Here is a 20,896-nt window from a genome sequence, read left to right as displayed (position 1 = left end):
CAAGGTCCTATCACACATTTCCCGTCGGAAAATCCGACCGTGTGTACGGGGCATTACAATTAAAAGCAGCTGGCACAATACCCTAATACATTTTTTAATTCATGGTTATGCTCTTTTTGTATTATATATATATTTTTTTTACTTGTTATGCCCCGTACACACGGCCGGATTTTCCGACGGAAAATGTGTGATAGGACCTTGTTGTCGGAAATTCCGACCGTGTGTAGGCTCCATCACACATTTTCCATCGGATTTTCCGACACACAAAGTTTGAGAGCAGGATATAAAATTTTCCGACAACAAAATCCGTTGTCGGAAATTCCGATCGTGTGTACACAAATCCGACGGACAAAGTGCCACGCATGCTCAGAATAAATAAAGAGATTAAAGCTATTGGCCACTGCCCCGTTTATAGTCCCGACGTACATGTTTTACGTCACCGCGTTCAGAACGATCGGATTTTCCGACAACTTTGTGTGACCGTGTGTATGCAAGACAAGTTTGAGCCAACATCCGTCGGAAAAAATCCTAGGATTTTGTTGTCAGAATGTCCGAACAAAGTCCGACCGTGTGTACGGGGCATAAGAAGTATTAATGTAATTTCTATAGTGTTGCACTGTTGTTTCCTATATAACACGGATACTCGGCTATGGGCAGTGTCCCCATCAATAGACCATCCGATTGGAAAACTAATGTGTTTGTGGAGACAACCCCCTTCCTCAGAGCTCTCAGAGTGTTTTTTGCATTTGGATATGAGTCTGAACCCACCTTAGCCCCCTTGACAGGAAGCTGTAACTGCAGGCAGCCAATCATAAGCAGCAAAGGTGTTCCCCACCGCACTAGATGTATACAAGGGGCATTTTTATGTGTGGCTGCGGGGTGGTGAATGCCTCCGACACTTATGACTGGTGGTCTGTAGTGACAACTTCCTGGTAGGAGAGATCAGTTGGGTTCAGACTAGTATCAGAACGGGCCTAAGCTCATCCCTAATTGACATATCTGGGAACTTTCAAAAGTCAGGAAGCCTGGAATTGGGGGAGGAGTATGAGGTTGAGCCAACAATAAGCATGCAGCCCTCTGAAAAAAAACTGCTGTATTAACCTAATAATTGTTAGCTGGAGTTGAGTTTCAAATTTGGTAGTCGAGTCCATCTAAATCTGATAGTCTAACACTAAACCCCCCCCCCCAGACTGACAATAATGTTGTCCAAAGGTGTCTGCTTTACTACTTCATCCAGAATGCAGACACCCTAAGAAAGGAAGTGCGCTACTTTGCTTTGGGCACTGTTCCAAATAATTTGGTGGAGTGGGGATTATGGTGTGGGGTTGTTTCTCAGGGGTTGGGGGCCTTCTCGTCTAACATCAGTGCCTGACCTCACAAATGCGCTTCTGGAAAAATGGTCAAACATTCCCATAGACACACTCCTAAACCTTGTATACAGCCTTCCCAGAAGAGTTGAAGCTGTTATAGCTGCAAAGGGTGAGCCAATTAAAAATTGAACCCTATGGACTAAGATTGGGATGCCATTAAAGTTCATGTAAAGGTGTCCCAATACTTTTGACAATATAGTGTATGTGCAGTGGTGTGCACAGGGTAAAAATGCAGCATGTATGCATTTCTATGCAGTGCACTGAAATGCCTGGATTTGAACGAAGGGTCATTTTGTGACACTTCGATAAAGTTAAATAAAAAAAAAAAGTTACCTTTTAACAAAGAATTGCACTGCTCCTACACAGGGTATACTAGCAGGCACAGGTTCTTAGTGTGCAGGCTGGTGTGAAAGAGTCCTTAGCTCATAGCGATCACTAGCTACAAAATTACTAGTGTCAGAATTAGGGATTAGCCGAACACCCCCCGGTTCGGTTCGCACCAGAACCTGCGAACGGACTGAAAATTTGCACGAACGTTAGAACCCCATTGACGTCTATGGGACTCAAACATTCGAAATCAAAAGTTTTAAAGGCTAATTTGCATGGTATTGTCCTAAAAAGGGTTTGGGGACCCGGGTCCTGCCCCAGGGGACATGTATCAATGCAAAAAAAACTTTTAAAAACGACCGTTTTTTCGGGAGCAGTGATTTTAATGATGCTTAAAGTAAAAAAAAAAAAAAGTTAAATATTCCTTTAAATATCGTACCTGGGGGGTGTCTATAGTTTGCCTGTAAAGTGGCGCGTGTTTCCCGTGCTTAGAACAGTCCCTGCACAAAATGTCATTTTTAAAGGAAAAAAGTCATTTAAAACTGCTTGCGGTTTTAATGTAATGTCGGGTCCTGGTAATATGGATGAAAATCAGTGAGACAAATGGCATTGGTACCCCCCAGTCCATTACCAGGCCCTTTGGGTCCCCGCACCCAAATTAAAAAAGGAAACAGCAGTATACAGGCTCTGTACTCTGAACAGCAGTATACAGGCGGTGCAAACAAGATAGGGACTGTAGGTTTGTTGTTAAGTAGAATCTATTTTAAGCTTTTTGGAAAACATAGGGAAGGGTTATCACCCCTGTGACATTTGTTTTGCTGCCTGTGCTCCTCTTCAGAAGATTTCACCTCACTTTTTGTCCCAATGACAAATGTTTTTTGAAAATTTGGGTTTTTTTTTGTGAAACAAGGTTTGGTGATAAAGCATCAGTGGCAAGGAGAAATGTTTTTCCCATATTAACTCATACAGGAGAAAATTTCCCTTCCTGGGGTAGATTTCATCTCACTTCCTGTTGTCTCCTTCTGTTTGCAAGTAGGAGTCGTTTGTAAGTTGGATGTTTGAGAGTAGGGGCCTGCCCTATATACTCAGCAGAAATTTGGGCCTTAGGTGTTGTTGTGGCCACAACACTGTAAGCCCTCACAGGGCCCTGCTGTGAAATATTAGATCAAGAATTGTAATCACATGCCCAACAGGGGCAGAAAAATTGGGCCTTTGGTGGTGGTGGTGGTGCTGGTGCCACAACACTGTAAGTCCTCATTCGCTCTTGGTGGGGGCAGAAACGGGCCCTGCTGTGAAATATTAGATCAAGAATTGTAATTACATGCCCCTGTTGAACAGGGGCTGAAAAATTGGGCCTTAGGCACTGGTGCTGGTGCCACAACACTGCAACCCCTCACAGATACTCTAGTTGGAATGCAGGAACGAGCCCTGCTGCAAAATATTGCATCAAAAACTGTAATTACACACCCCTGTTAGACAGGGGCTGAAAAATTGGGCCTTGGGCACTGGTGCGGGTGCCACAACACTGCAACCCCTCACAGATACTCTAGCTGGAACGCAGGAACGAGCCCTGCTGCAAAGTATTGTATCAAAAATTGTAATTACACGCCCCTGTTAAACAGGGGCTGAAAAATTGGGCCTTAGGCACTGGTGGCGGCGCCCAGAACCAAAAATGTTCTTACAAGCTATCAGCGTGATCATTGAGGAGGAAGAGGATAATTACTCAGGATAGTCACTCAGCATCAGCATAGGCAGTCTTTGAAGGGATCTGAGATTTCAAAAAAAATTATTCGGTTACATCAGCATCAGGTGCTTGGTAGCTGGTGGTGATCCAAGACTGATTCATTTTTATGAAGGTCAGTCGATCGACCGAGTCGGTGGACAGATGCACCCTGTGATTGGTTACAAAGCCTCCAGCAGCACTGAATGTGCGTTCCGAAAGAACGCTGGACGCAGGACAGGCCAGTAGCTCAATTGCATACTGTGCAAGCTCTGGCCAGTGATCCATCCTCAAGACCCAGTAACCCAGAGGATTTTCGGTGGGAAAGGTGTCCAAGTCAGATCTAGCCCCTAGGTATTCCTGCACCATGTAAAACAGACGCTGGCGATGGTTGCTGGAACCGATCATACCTTGGGGCTGCGGACTAAAAAATTGTCTGAACGCATCGGTCAGACGGCCACCTTCTCCACCGCTCCTTCTTTGACTAACCGAAGCCTCAGCAACACGTTGTCCAGAAACAGGAGTTTGTAACCTCCCAGTCTCTGGGAACGCGTTGCACAGACCTTTCTGCAAGGCCTCCCGAAGATGTTTCATCCTCTGCTCCCTCTGCAATGGCAAGATAAGGTCCACAACCTTACCCTTGTAACGTGGATCAAGGAGGGTTGCCAGCCAGTATTGGTCCTTCTCCTTGATACCACAAATACGAGGATCCTTACGCAGGCTTTGCAGGATCAGGGAGGCCATGCAGTGTAGGTTTGCTGAGGCAATCGGTCCGGAGTCCTCTGGGTCACTAAGGACGACATGATCCGCAGCCACCTCCTCCCAGCCACGTACAAGTCCATGTGTTTCTTGGGACTGATCCCTTAAAGACTGCTGCTGATGCTGAGTGCCAGGCTCCACCTCCATACTGACATAATCCTCCTCCTCCTCCTCCTCTTCCTGTGTGATCGGCGGGCACGCAGAAACACTGTCTGGATAAAGGGGGCCTTGAGAGCTAAGGAAGTCCTCCTCTTCCTGCCTCTGTTCTGCCTCAAGTGCCCTGTCCATTATTCCACGCAGCGTGTGCTCCAACAGGTGGAAAAGGGGGACAGTGTCACTGATGCATGCACTGTCACTGCTCACCATCCTCGTGGCCTCCTCAAATGGTGACAGGACAGTGCATGCATCCCTGATCATGGCCCACTGGCGTGGGGAAAAAAAAACAAGCTCCCCTGACCCTGTCCTGGTGCCATAGTCGCACAGGTACTCATTGATGGCCCTCTGCTGCGTGTGCAGCCGCTGCAGCATGGCCAACGTTGAGTTCCACCTGGTGGGCATGTCACAGATTAGGCGGTTCTTGGGCAGGTTAAACTCCTTTTGGAGGTCTGCCAGCCGAGCACTGGCATTATATGACCGGCGGAAATGCACACAGACTTTCCTGCCCTGACTCAGGACATCCTGTAAGCCCGGGTACCTGCCCAAGAACCGCTGCACCATCAAGTTAAGGACGTGATCCAAACAGGGCACATGGGTCATTTGTCCCTGTCGGAGTGCAGAGAGGAGGTTGTTGCCATTGTTGCAAACCACCATTCCTGCCTTAAGCTGGCGTGGCGTCAACCACCTCTGAACCTGCCCCTGCAGAGCTGACAGAACCTCTGCCCCAGTGTGGCTCCTGTCCCGCAAGCACACCAGCTCAAGCACCGCATGGCATCTTTTGGCCTGCATACTTGTGTAGCCCCTTGAATGGCTATGGAGCACCGCTGGTTCCAAGGACAAAGCACAGGAAGAGGCCATGGAGGAAGAAGAAGAGGAGGGGGTGGAGGAGAGCGGTGTGTAACAATCATTAGTAGTGGCATTTTGGAGGCGTGGTGGCGGAACAACCTCCAACACTACTGCACCTTGTCCTGCATCCTTCCCAGCTGCCAGCAGAGTCACCCAATGTGCGGTGAAACTTAGGTAACATCCCTGTCCATGCCTGCTGGACCATGAGTCAGCGGTAATATGCACCTTACCGCTGACCGCCCTGTCCAGCAAGGCCAAGACATTGCCTTCCACATGCCTGTAGAGAGCCAGAATCGCCTTCCATGAGAAAAAGTGGCGTTTGGGTACCTGCCACTGAGAAACCGCACATTCCACAAACTCACGGAAGAGGGCAGAGTCTACCAACTGAAAAGGCAGCAGTTGAAGTGCTAGCAATTTTGCCAAGCTAGCATTTAACCGCTGGGCATGTGGATGGCTGCGAGCGAACTTCTTTCGGCGGTGCAGCAGCTGGGGCAGGGGAATTTGCCTGGTACAATCTGACATCGGTGTACCGAAAGCAGATTGCCCACAAGTACTTGGCTGTGACACACCTAATTCTACACCTTCATTCTTCTCAGTGCAGGTCTCAGAGAGGACTGAAGGTATAGTGGGGTTGGAGATCTCAGCTGATGAGGAGCAAGGAGAGGTCCTCTTTGTTCTTTGGTGTGGGTCTTTTAGACACGCTTGCCAACCAACTGCATGGCAGGTCAACATATGTCTGGTCAAGCATGTGGTGCCCAAGCGGGAGATGTTTTGACCACGCGAGATACGCTTGAGACATATGTTGCAAATAGCAGCGGTGCGATCTGATGCACTCGTCTCAAAAAAGGCCCACACCAAAGAACTTTTGGAATAACATGCAGAGACAGCAGCACCCTGCACATGCGGAGCTTTGGGGTGTGATGCAGTCAGTGTGCTGCCCTTAGGCTGGCCCCTGGAGGGCATCCTGCCTCGTTGGTGATGTGCCTCCTCCTCCTCTCTCCTATCAGGCACCCACGTTGAGTCTGTGACCTCATCATCCCCTCCCTCCTCATCACTGGAGCAAACCTGGCAGTATGCTGCAACAGGGGGAGCATGACTGCCAGATTACTGTCCTTCTTGGGCACCCCCTCTGTCCGTGCTCACGTTACTGCCTTCATCTAGCTCAGTATCATCATCAGAGCCTTCTAAACGCTGGGCATCCTCCTGGAGCATGTACCGAACACTGTGGTCAAACAGTTCGAGGGACTCCTCAGGAGGACATGGTGGGGCTAGGGAAGGAGTCACTGATGCCATTGAGCCGAGGGAAGAGGCCGCGTTGGCAGCTGCTTTGCCAGACAAAGTACCCTGAGCATGGGTGAGCGAGGATGAGGAGGATGAGGACGGCTTGGTCATCCACTCGACCAAGTCTTCGGCATGTTGCGGCTCAACACGGCCAGCTGCCGAAAAAAAGGCCAAGCATGTCCCACGGCCACGTGCTGATGAGGATGCACCGTCTCCACGACCAGCACTGCTGCCTCTAGACACAGAGCCTGCTTGCCCTCTTTTATTTTCTTGTGACTGTCTGCCTCTCCTTGTTGGCCTTCCAGACATACTAATGGCCTGTAGCTGCACTAAGCTGGGATATATATATATATATATATATATATATATATATATATATATATATACTGATACTACAGCTAGCAAAATCAACTGCCTGCCTGTTGTATGAGAACACCACCAACCTTCTACAGGTATCTTTAGCTGAACACTGTGCAGAGCTTGCAAAAAACTAACTTGTAGCTTATTTAGCTGCCTGCGGTAGTGATAGGATCAGGAAAACACCACCAACCTTCGACAGGTAGCTTTAGGTGAACACTGTGCAGAACTCGCAAAAAACTAACTTGTAGCTTATTTAACTGCCTGTGGTAGTGATAGGATCAGGAAAACACCACCAACCTTCTACAGGTAGCTTTAGCTGAACACTGTGCAGAGCTTGCACTACACTAACTTGTAGTTTTAGCTGAACACTGAGGAGGATGCTCTACACTAACTTGTAGCTTTAGCTGAACACTGTGAGGAGAACGCACTACACTAACTTGTAGCTTTAGCTGAACACTGTGCAGAGGTCGCACTACACTAACTTGTAGCTTTAGCTGAACACTGTTCACAGGACGCACTACACTAACTTGTAGCTTTAGCTGAACACTGTGCAGAGGTCGCACTACACTAACTTGTAGTTTTAGCTGAGCACTGTGAGGATGACGCACTACACTAACTTGTAGCTTTAGCTGAACACTGTGCAGAGGTCGCACTACACTAACTTTTAGTTTTAGCTGAACACTGTGAGGAGGACGCACTACACCAACTTGTAGCTTTAGCTGAACACTGTGAGGAGGACGCACTACACTAACTTGTAGCTTTAGCTGAACACTGTGCAGAGGTCACACTACACCAACTTGTAGCTTTAGCTGAACACTGTGAGGAGGACGCACTACCCTAACTTGTAGCTTTAGCTGAACACTGTGCAGAGGTCGCACTACACTAACTTGTAGTTTTAGCTGAACACTGTGAGGAGGACGCACTACACTAACTTGTAGTTTTAGCTGAACACTGTGAGGAAGACGCACTACACTAACTTGTAGCTTTAGCTGAACACTGTGCAGAGGTCGCACTACACTAACTTGTAGTTTTAGCTGAACACTGTTCAGAGGACGCACTACACTAACATGTAGCTTTAGCTGAACACTGTGCAGAGGTCACACTACACTAACTTGTAGTTGTAACTGAACACTGTGAGGATGACGTACTACACTAACTTGTAGCTTTAGCTGAACACTGTGCAGAGGTCGCACTACACTAACTTGTAGTTTTAGCTGAACACTGTGAGGAGGACGCACTACACTAACTTGTAGCTTTAGCTGAACACTGTGCAGAGGTCGCACTACACTAACTTGTAGTTTTAGCTGAACACTGTTCAGAGGACGCACTACACTAACATGTAGCTTTAGCTGAACACTGTGCAGAGGTCACACTACACTAACTTGTAGTTGTAACTGAACACTGTGAGGATGACGCACTACACTAACTTGTAGCTTTAGCTGAACACTGTGCAGAGGTCGCACTACACTAACTTGTAGTTTTAGCTGAACACTGTGAGGAGGACGCACTACGCCAACTAGTAGCTTTAGCTGAACACTGTGAGGAGGACGCACTACCCTAACTTGTAGCTTTAGCTGAACACTGTGCAGAGGTCGCACTACACTAACTTGTAGTTTTAGCTGAACACCAGCAATTTTCTTCAGGTAGCTGTAAATACTGTAACAAGACAAGCCTGCCTGTCAGTAGGAAGATAACAGGAACGGATCTAGCTAAACTGAATACAGTGTATATATATATATATATATATATATATATATATATATATATATATACACAACACCTGGGATGCATATATATACACAATACACTGTAAGTGCAGCTAACTCACTGACTGTCCTGCCTAATCTAGCTAACTCAAATGAAATGACACTGTCTCTCTGTCTATCTAAGCACGCTGGAACACACTACACAGGGCCGCCGTGCAGGCAGCCTTATATAGTGTGGGGCGTGTTCTAAACCCCCTGAGCCATAATTGGCCAAAGCCACAGCTCTCTCTACTGACGGCGCTGTGATTGGCCAAGCATGCAGGTCATAGTGCATGCTTGGCCAATCATCAGCCAGCAATGCACTGCGATGCCGCAGTGAATTATGGGCCGTGACACGCCACACAAATTTGGCGCAAACGGCCCATAACGTTCGCAATCCGGTGAACAATCGAACAGCCGATGTTCGAGCTGAACTTGTAGCTTTAGCTGAACACTGTGCAGAGGTCACAGTAAACTAACTTGTAGCTTTAGCTGAACACTGTGAGGAGGACGCACTACCTTAACTTGTAGCTTAAGCTGAACACTGTGCAGAGGTCACACTAAACTAACTTGTAGCTTTAGCCGAACACTGTGAGGAGGACGCACTACACTGACTTGTAGCTTTAGCTGAACACTGTGAGGAGGACACACTACACTAACTTGTAGCTTTAGCTGAACACTGTGCAGAGGTCGCACTACACTAACTTGTAGCTTTAGCTGAACACTGTGCAGAGGTCGCACTACACTAACTTGTAGTTTTAGCTGAACAGTGTGAGGAGGACACACTACACCAACTTGTAGCTTTAGCTGAACACTGTGAGGAGGACGCACTACACTAACTTGTAGCTTTAGCTGAACACTGTGCAGAGATCGCACTACACTAAATTGTAGTTTTAGCTGAACACTGTGAGGAGGACGCACTACACTAACTTGTAGCTTTAGCTGAACACTGTGCAGAGTTTGTACTACACTAACTTGTAGTTTTAGCTGAACACTGTGAGGAGGACGCACTACACTAACTTGTAGCTTTAGCTGAACACTGTGCAGAGGTCGCACTACACTAACTTGTAGTTTTAGCTGAACACTGTGCAGAGGTCGCACTACACTAACTTGTAGTTTTAGCTGAACACCAGCAATTTTCTTCAGGTAGCTGTAAATACTGTAACAAGACAAGCCTGCCTGTCAGTAGGAAGATAACAGGAACGGATCTAGCTAAACTGAATACAGTGTATATATATATATATATATATATATATATATATATATATATATATACACAACACCTGGGATGCATATATATACACAATACACTGTAAGTGCAGCTAACTCACTGACTGTCCTGCCTAATCTAGCTAACTCAAATGAAATGACACTGTCTCTCTGTCTATCTAAGCACGCTGGAACACACTACACAGGGCCGCCGTGCAGGCAGCCTTATATAGTGTGGGGCGTGTTCTAAACCCCCTGAGCCATAATTGGCCAAAGCCACAGCTCTCTCTACTGACGGCGCTGTGATTGGCCAAGCATGCAGGTCATAGTGCATGCTTGGCCAATCATCAGCCAGCAATGCACTGCGATGCCGCAGTGAATTATGGGCCGTGACACGCCACACAAATTTGGCGCAAACGGCCCATAACGTTCGCAATCCGGTGAACAATCGAACAGCCGATGTTCGAGCTGAACTTGTAGCTTTAGCTGAACACAGTGCAGAGGTCACAGTAAACTAACTTGTAGCTTTAGCTGAACACTGTGAGGAGGACGCACTACCTTAACTTGTAGCTTAAGCTGAACACTGTGCAGAGGTCACACTAAACTAACTTGTAGCTTTAGCCGAACACTGTGAGGAGGACGCACTACACTAACTTGTAGCTTTAGCTGAACACTGTGAGGAGGACACACTACACTAACTTGTAGCTTTAGCTGAACACTGTGCAGAGGTCGCACTACACTAACTTGTAGTTTAGCTGAACACTGTGAGGAGGACGCACTACACTTACTTGTAGCTTTAGCTGAACACTGTGCAGAGGTCGCACTACACTAACTTGTAGTTTTAGCTGAACACTGTGAGGAGGACGCACTACACTAACTTGTAGCTTTAGCTGAATACTGTGCAGAGGTCGCACTACACTAACTTGTAGTTTTAGCTGAACAGTGTGAGGAGGACACACTACACCAACTTGTAGCTTTAGCTGAACACTGTGAGGAGGACGCACTACACAAACTTGTAGCTTTAGCTGAACACTGTGCAGAGGTCGCACTACACTAACTTGTTGTTTTAGCTGAACACTGTGAGGAGGACGCACTACACTAACTTGTAGCTTTAGCTGAACACTGTGCAGAGGTCACACTACACTAACTTGTAGTTTTAGCTGAACACTGTGCAGAGGTCGCACTACACTAACTTGTAGTTTTAGCTGAACACTGTGAGGAGGACGCACTACACTAACTTGTAGCTTTAGCTGAACACTGTGCAGAGGTCGCACTACACTAACTTGTAGTTTTAGCTGAACAGTGTGAGGAGGACACACTACACCAACTTGTAACTTTAGCTGAACACTGTGAGGAGGACGCACTACACTAACTTGTAGCTTTAGCTGAACACTGTGCAGAGATCGCACTACACTAAATTGTAGTTTTAGCTGAACACTGTGAGGAGGACGCACTACACTAACTTGTAGCTTTAGCTGAACACTGTGCAGAGTTTGTACTACACTAACTTGTAGTTTTAGCTGAACACTGTGAGGAGGACGCACTACACTAACTTGTAGCTTTAGCTGAACACTGTGCAGAGGTCGCACTACACTAACTTGTAGTTTTAGCTGAACACTGTGCAGAGGTCGCACTACACTAACTTGTAGTTTTAGCTGAACACCAGCAATTTTCTTCAGGTAGCTGTAAATACTGTAACAAGACAAGCCTGCCTGTCAGTAGGAAGATAACAGGAACGGATCTAGCTAAACTGAATACAGTGTATATATATATATATATATATATATATACACAACACCTGGGATGCATATATATACACAATACACTGTAAGTGCAGCTAACTCACTGACTGTCCTGCCTAATCTAGCTAACTCAAATGAAATGACACTGTCTCTCTGTCTATCTAAGCACGCTGGAACACACTACACAGGGCCGCCGTGCAGGCAGCCTTATATAGTGTGGGGCGTGTTCTAAACCCCCTGAGCCATAATTGGCCAAAGCCACAGCTCTCTCTACTGACGGCGCTGTGATTGGCCAAGCATGCAGGTCATAGTGCATGCTTGGCCAATCATCAGCCAGCAATGCACTGCGATGCCGCAGTGAATTATGGGCCGTGACACGCCACACAAATTTGGCGCAAACGGCCCATAACGTTCGCAATCCGGTGAACAATCGAACAGCCGATGTTCGAGTCGAACATGGGTTCGACTCGAACGCGAAGCTCATCCCTAGTCAGGATGGCTAAGAAGCTGGCTGTTTGTCCCTATGGAACTGCTTTGAGGCAGTGATTTGTCGCTCCATCAATGTACCAAATGCTGCTCAATCTCGATTAATAGCGATAGAAGCGACAAACCACTGCCTCAGAGTAATTCTATAGGGGCAATAAGCCAGCCTCTTAGCCATCCTGACACTAGTCAATGGGACAAATTGTCAGTGGCAGGATTGCTGGTGGCAAAGTCACCCATGTGACATCAACCTTAGTGTGCTGTAACACTCTGGGCTGATAGTGGCAAAAAAAAAAACATGGCTAGTGTTAGTGGCAGGACAAAATGTGTCAGTGTCGGTGAGAGAAAAAAATACCTCGGTTTGTGTAATGTTAAGCCGGTTATAAATGGTGTGAATTTCTTTCCTGCAAGCACAGGTCGCAAGAAAGAAAATCTCTCGATTTTCCCATCAACAAAGTCAGTGTTGATGGGGGAATCCCTCTCAGAGAATTATTGTGTTCTCCTGGCAGAGGGGTGTGGGGAGCTGTCCCAACCAGGAGAACACACAGTGGTTATTGCTAGTGGCTATAGTCGCTGGCAATAACTCCATGAAAAATCTGACATGCTGGTTGTACCCAAGTTGATCGTTCAATCAACTTGGGTACAATCCGCATGCCCATACATGGTTTGAATCTCGGTCGGTCCCTGCTTTTGAGTGGAGAAAGAGACTCTGGGGCTGAGATGCTCCCCTGCCCTCTGCATTTACATTTCAGACCTTCTTCTCAGTACCTGTGCCCACCTGGGAATAGAGGCAGCTTCTCTTTTTTCCTATATTTGGTTATGGACATATCACATGTAGCACCCTGATGTTTAGGCAGGGTTGCTATTAAATTTACTTGCCAAGTGATAGTTGCCTTGGCCAATTGTAAGGAGGTCAATTGATTTCGCCTCAATTCTGGAATTGCTGCACGTCTCTCTTCTGTCTCTAGGTGGGCGGGTATCTGGTGATATTAGATAAGACAAGGGCATTGCAAGGACAGATTAGGAATGAATGGGGTGCCTCAGTCAATGTAACAGGACAGGAGAGGTGACCCTTGTGGAGTGCCAAGCCTGGGACCTAACGTTTCAGCAGGGGTGAAGCTTAAAGAGTATCTGTGAGTGCCAAGCCAGGGACCCAGCATTAAGGCAGGGGTGACGCTTGTGGAAGATACAGAGTGCTACAGTGAAAGAGCTCAGGGGATCCAGTGGCTAGTGGATCTGAAGTCTAGTGAGAGAGACTGGGAGCTCGTTGACTGAAGACCCACAGTGAGTGAGTGTGGGGTAAAGAGAACTGTTAATGTTGCAGATAGTTGCATACCTTTTACCGTTAGTAACAGCTACAAGATTGGTGCTGTAGGAGACAGCGGTCCTACCTATACAGAAGTGGTGTCCGGCTGGAGGCCTTCACCCGTATAGCTAGAAGTCTTGGAGTCTGCCAATTAACATTGCACCTACCTAAGGGTGTCCTGGCCATATCCCACTCTCCCACAGTTCTGTTTAAGAAACAAGTGTCTTGCACCCACCAGTTCATCTTGCATTACACCCACCATGCCTTGTAACCCACTCTTCAGTGAAAGATTTCAGCTCTCTAACTCTGGAGGTAACTACTAAGCCTAAAGAGGTCCGGGACTTTGCTACACACATGATAGAGGGAGACTGGAAGAAGGGCAGTTAGCTTTCACTTCCTGCGGCCACCAGTACCAAGAGGGCTGTCCGTGCTTCTTGCTCCTCTCTAGCTGCTATAGGAGGAAGGTAAGAGAAAAATCCCCTTCCAGCAGTTATCTTAGTCCATGCTCTTTCTAGAGGAATGACACTGATGTTGTCCCTAAAAATGGTAGTGGTTTTGTAACCCCCCATACAACTTTAGGACATCCCCCAAACCCAAACATTTGTGTATTTTCCATGTTGTCCTCAAAGACTTTGAAAAGGATTCTCACCCCACTTCAATGTTTTCCCCTTTCCTTTTGGGTGACAGGTTGTCTATAAGTCCTCCAAAAGGCCAAAAGTGGCCATAAAAATGGTTCTCTATTGACTTCAAAACAATTTGAATTCAAAATATGAGTCTATAAAAATGTTTTTTTTAAAAAAAAAAGCAAAACAAAAAAAAACAAGTTGAATCAAATTTGGCTTCTGATCCTTCGCTTATCTTTTGACTATGTTTACTGACCTGTACCATTTTTACCATTGCATTAAAAGGTAAATCCCACTGAGCTGAAATGGTAAGATAATCACCACTGAGCCGAAAACGCTAGCTCACCCCCGCACTCAACTATGGCTCCCAATCCAGGGATGTAAGGTGTACCCTTACTTTTTGACATCTAGGGACTCAGCAGTGATCTACTTCCGCAATCCCCACTGAGCCGAAGTGGGGATTGCGGAAGTAGATCACCGCTGAGTCCCTAGATGTCAAAAAGTAAGGGTACACCTTACATCCCTGGATTGGGAGCCATAGTGGAGTGCGGGGGTGAGCTAGCGTCACCTACGTCGATGCATTTCATTCACTTCGTCTGGACGTTTCATGCAGGACAATTTCAAATAATAGCACCACTTTTTAATCCCTCCCCGGAGACCGGATTCCAGGATTGGAGTCTCTGGGGGGGCTCTCTGAGTTTAGTGTCTTTTAATGACAATATTGTCAATTTTCTACAGTGACTTTTTATCTATTAACTGGTACATTGGAGGAACGTGGTTCACCTGAAGTGGTCATTGTGCCACTCTCGTTGAACTTGTTTTTGATATTATGTGTTTAATTAATAAAGCCTTATATATTTTTGCTCAATTATACCGTGGTTGACCCGCCTCTTATTTACCCCCCCCCCCCCCCCCCCACCGGTGACATCCCTTTGTCCAAACTTTCTAAGACTATACAGATAACTGCTGGCTGCTGGTATTGGAGGAGGTATCCCGTCTGTATGACGAATTGGTCATTGCTTAAATATAACCTTTTTTGAGTGGTGAGGATTCATAGATTTTTTAATATTGTCAATTTTTCTTTAATGGACAGGCCATTGATAAAAGTATGCATGTAAAACATGTACATTGGACATAAGAACAAAATACCAGTACCCAGAATAATACAGTTGTATGAACTAGTCACTGTCCTATAGCAGAGTGGACTAGTGGCAGTCAATACAGCATATAACACCTTACATTTTACAGATTGAAAGTCCTTCTTCAGAGGTTTTGTTATAAATTCATATGGGTATAGAGTCTCTACAAAGAGAGTATACAAAATTAGTATAAAGTAACAAACATAAGTATTATTACAACTTCATTATTACTGTGCAAATAGTTAGCATGACAGGTATTGTCAGTTAGAAGATGGATAACTTACATTGTAAACATTTCAGACAAAGCATGTCTGAAAGAGATGAACTAATCAAATTACACATGAAAGGCAGGGACATCTCTCTCCAAGATACATTAGGACACCAGAGAAGTGAAGGGGCACGAGATCTGCTTGGCTACAAGGACTCTAACTAGTGTAACATCATAGCTCCATCTAATAATGGGCCAGCAGCACTAAGTGAATAAAATAGTAGTAGTAATTAGACAATTTTGAAATACATGTATGAAACACTAAGTTAGGCAAACATACCATATAGCATGTGGCCATGCGTTTGTGGTTTGCTGTAACTGTATTAGAGGAAACATGTCGAATGTGCATTGGTCGAGAGAGAGAGACAGTTCACTGGGTCATGAGTGAGATGTGAGCGAAAAGGGGGAACATGCAATACTGTGGAATGCAAACACATACATGGCAGACATATGACATAATAGAGATAAAAGGGAATTACAGAAAAAAAAAGGAAAATGGGATATATGACCATTCATGGCTTAGTACAAGGAAATAAAGAGTTTAATATTACAAATGGACAGAGAATGCACATAGAGACCAGACAAATATCCAAAAATCAAATCCATATCAAAGTGCAAATTGCTAATATAGCAGATAAGAGAGAATAGAATGAACCAAAAAGGACAATAATCTCAGATGTATTTCTATAGAAGACTATATAGGTAAAATCTTTTAGCAATGTCTTTCAACTAGAGGTCCAGCTCACAAATTCCAGATTCAAACCCTGGAAGGTAGGGCCTAAAGTTGAAGGCCTCATTAAGACCTGGGGCTGTGGTGGCCTTGAGGAGAAATATCCATCTTAGTTCAATCTGCAGTAATAGTTTGTTATAGTCACCTCCACGTAGGGTAGGACCGATATGATCTAGTGCAAGGAATTACATTTTTGGACATTTATCCCTATGTATCAAGGCACTGTGCCTCCCAAAGGGGAGAGATAGATCTTGTTTTTGAATACTTGTGACATGTCTGTAAATACTGCACCAAAATTCTAGTTTTACATGCATACGTTTATCAATGTTTAATAAATAAAACAATTTTTACTCTTTATACTCTTTGCTTTGGCTTGTCTATTAAAGACCCTAAGGGGTTCCTTGTACCATGCTGTTGGCACCAGGTGTTTTTTTGCTATTAGTTCTGGGATATGTCGACAAGCAGTTATCACTTCTTTAGTGAACTCTGATTGTATCATAACATCTAGTTTCTTATATGTTGAGGGGTCATTCAATAGGCGCTTAGCCTCTTTTTCATAAAGATGTTTATTCATTAAGACTACATTGCCTCCTTTATCGGTTCTTTAATGATAATATTTTTTGCTTCCCTGAGCTCTCTAAGGGCCTGCCTTTTACCTCATATGTTAAATTGTCAGGACACTTCTTCCTCCAGTCTATACTGTCCAGATCTGATTGAACCATTTCCAGGAAAAGATTCAGCCACCTGTTCTTAGATAGGGGTGGCATCTTTTTAAAGGGTATTCTTAAATCAGCAACTCTCCTACTAGGATTTTTCATTTCTGAGGGACCTTCACTTTCCTCAAGTAGGGAATTTAGAATCTCAAGTGCTTTTTGATCATCCATTTCTAGATGAAGTGAGTGTCATCCTTGTAAACCATGAACTCATGTTACTGACAGGAGAGAACGGCATTCTTTTTTGCAGACGTTTGATATGTTTTGGGGCCAAAACCAACCAACACAGCCATCAGAATCCTAGAAACCAGAGAGGTCTGGATTCATGTCAACATTGCCTGTAAAGACTTGTTAACCGCTTGCCTATACCCCCTTCCTAACCAGGCCAATTTTTAGCTTTCAGCGCTCTCACACTTTGAATGACAATTACTCAGTCATGCAACACTGTAGCCATATGAAGTTTTTGTCCTTTTTTTCACACAAATAGAGCTTTCTTTTGGTGGTATTTAATCGCCTCCGGATTTTTTATTTTTTGCACTATAAATAAAAAAACACTGAACATTTTGTAAAAAAATTAATTTTTCTTCGTTTCTGTTATAAAATTTTGCAAATTAGTAATTTTCTTCATACATTTTGACCAAAATTTATACTGCTACATTTCCCTAAATGACCCCTTTTTGGAAAATTGATATTCCAAGGTAGGGATGAGCTTCGTGTTCGAGTCGAACCCATGTTCGACTCGAACATCGGCTGTTCGATCGTTCGCCGAATTGCGAACGTTATGGGCCGTTCGCGCTAAATTCGTGTGGCGCGTCACGGCCCATAATTCACTGCGGCATCGCAGTGCATTGCTGGCTGATGATTGGCCAAGCATGCACTATGACCCGCATGCTTGGCCAATCACAGCGCTGTCAGTAGAGAGAGCTGTAATTGGCCAAAGCCAGGGTGGCTTTGGCCAATTACGGCTCAGGGCATTTAGTACACACCCCACACTATATAAGGCCGCCTGCACGGCGGCCCTGTGTAGTGTGTGTTCCGGTGTGCTGAGAGATAGAGAGAGAGAGAGACAGTGTCATTTGATTTGAGTTAGATAGATTAGGCAGAACAGTCAGTCAGTTAGCTGCACTTACAGTGTATTGTGTATATATATGCATCCCAGGTGTTGCATATATATATATACACTGTATTCAGTTTAGCTAGATCCGTTCCTGTTATCTTCTATCTAGACTATTTACATTTAATGCAGTGCGTCCTGCTCACAGTGTTCAGCTAGATCCGTTCCTGTTATCTTCTAGACTATTTACATTTAGTGCAGTGCGTCCTGCTCACAGTGTTCAGCTAGATCCGTTCCTGCTATTTACATTTAGTGCAGTGCGTCCTGCTCACAGTGTTCAGCTAGATCCGTTCCTGTTAAATTCCTACTGACCGGCAGGCTTGTCTGGTTACAGTATATAAAGCTACCTGAAGAAAATTACAGGTGTTCTATTTGATCCTATTAGTACCACGGTCAGGCAGCTAGACTATTTACATTTAGTACAGTGTGTCCTGCTCACAGTGTTCAGCTAGATCCGTTCCTGTTAAATTCCTACTGACCGGCAGGCTTGTCTGGTTACAGTATATAAAGCTACCTGAAGAAAATTACAGGTGTTCTATTTGATCCTATTAGTACCACGGTCAGGCAGCTAGACTATTTACATTTAGTACAGTGTGTCCTGCTCACAGTGTTCAGCTAGATCCGTTCCTGTTATCTTCCTACTGACAGGCAGGCTTGTCTGGTTACAGTATATAAAGCTACCTGAAGAAAATTACAGGTGTTCTATTTGATCCTATTAGTACCACGGTCAGGCAGCTAGACTATTTACATTTAGTACAGTGTGTCCTGCTCACAGTGTTCAGCTAGATCCGTTCCTGTTAAATTCCTACTGACCGGCAGGCTTGTCTGGTTACAGTATATAAAGCTACCTGAAGAAAATTACAGGTGTTCTATTTGATCCTATTAGTACCACGGTCAGGCAGCTAGACTATTTACATTTAGTACAGTGTGTCCTGCTCACAGTGTTCAGCTAGATCCGTTCCTGTTATCTTCCTACTGACAGGCAGGCTTGTCTGGTTACAGTATATAAAGCTACCTGAAGAAAATTACAGGTGTTCTATTTGATCCTATTAGTACCACGGTCAGGCAGCTAGACTATTTACATTTAGTACAGTGCGTCCTGCTCACAGTGTACAGCTAGATCCGTTCCTGTTATCTTCCTACTGACAGGCAGGCTTGTCTGGTTACAGTATATAAAGCTACCTGAAGAAAATTACAGGTGTTCTATTTGATCCTATTAGTACCACGGTCAGGCAGCTAGACTATTTACATTTAGTACAGTGCGTCCTGCTCACAGTGTTCAGCTAGATCCGTTCCTGTTATCTTCCTACTGACAGGCAGGCTTGTCTGGTTACAGTATATAAAGCTACTTGAAGAAAATTACAGGTGTTCTATCCCAGCTTAGTGCAGCTACAGGCCATTAGTATGTCTGGAAGGCCAAGAAGGAGAGGCAGACAGTCACAAGCCAATAAGAGAGGGCAAGCAGGCTCTGTGTCTAGTGCTGGTCGTGGAGACGGTGCATCCTCATCAGCACGTGGCCATGGGACACGCTTGGCCTTTTTTTCGGCAGCTGGCCATGTTGAGCCGCAACATGCGGAAGACTTGGTCGAGTGGATGACCAAGCCGTCCTCATCCTCCTCATCCTCTCTCACCCATGCCCAGGGTGCTTTGTCTGGCAAAGCAGCGGCCTCTTCCCTCAGCTCAATGTCATCAGTGACTCCTTCCCTAGCTCCACCATGTCCTCATGAGGATTCCCTCGAACTGTTTGACCACAGTGTTGGGTACATGCTCCAGGAGGATGCCCAGCGTTTGGAAGGCTCTGATGACGATACTGAGCTCGATGAAGGCAGTAACATGAGCGCGGACAGAGGGGGTGCCCAAGAAGGACAGCAATCTGGCAGTCATGCTCCCCCTGCTGCAGCATACTGCCAGGTTTGCTCCAGTGATGAGGAGGGAGGGGATGATGAGGTCACTGACTCAACGTGGGTGCCTGATAGGAGAGAGGAGGAGGAGGAGGAGGAGGAGGAGGAGGAGGAGGAGGAGGAGGAGGAGGCGGCAGCACATCACCAACGAGGCAGGATGCCCTCCAGGGGCCAGCCTAAGGGCAGCACATTGACTGCATCACACCCCAAAGCTCCACATGTGCAGGGCGCTGCAGTCTCTGCGCGTTATTCAAAAAGTTCTTTGGTGTGGGCCTTTTTTGAGACGAGTGCATCAGATCGCACCGCTGCTATTTGCAACATATGTCTCAAGCGTATCTCGCGTGGCCAAAATATCTCCCGCTTGGGTACCACATGCTTGACCAGACATATGTTGACCTGCCATGCAGTTCGTTGGCAAGCGTATCTAAAAGACCCACACCAAAGAACAAAGAGGATCTCTCCTTGCTCCTCATCAGCTGAGATTTCCAACCCCACTAGACCTTCAGTCCTCTCTGAGACCTACAGTGAGAGGAATGAAGGTGTAGAATTAGGTGTGTCACAGCCAAGTACTTGTGGGCAATCTGCTTTTGGTACACCGACGTCAGATTGTACCAGGCAAATTTCCCTGCCCCAGCTGCTGCACCGCCGAAAGAAGTTTGCTCCCAGCCATCCACATGCCCAGCGGTTGAATGCTAGCTTGGCAAAATTGCTAGCACTTCAACTGCTGCCTTTTCAGTTGGTAGACTCTGCCCCCTTCCGTGAGTTTGTGGAATGTGCGGTTCCTCAGTGGCAGGTACCCAAACGCCACTTTTTCTCACGGAAGGCGATTCCGGCTCTCTACCGGCATGTGGAAGGCAATGTCCATGCCTCGCTGGACAGGGCGGTCAGCGGTAAGGTGCATATTACCGCTGACTCATGGTCCAGCAGGCATGGACAGGGACGTTACCTAAGTTTCACGGCGCATTGGGTGACTCTGCTGGCAGCTGGGAAGGATGCAGGACAAGGTGCAGTAGTGTTGGAGGTTGTTCCGCCACCACGCCTCCAAAATGCTGATTGTGACACACCTCTCTCCTCCACCCCCTCCTCTTCTTCTTCCTCCATGGC

The sequence above is a fragment of the Aquarana catesbeiana genome, linkage group LG10 (genome assembly GCF_042186555.1).
Source record: "Aquarana catesbeiana isolate 2022-GZ linkage group LG10, ASM4218655v1, whole genome shotgun sequence".
Lineage (NCBI taxonomy): Eukaryota > Metazoa > Chordata > Amphibia > Anura > Ranidae > Aquarana > Aquarana catesbeiana.
Note: the sequence above shows the minus strand (reverse complement) of the source record.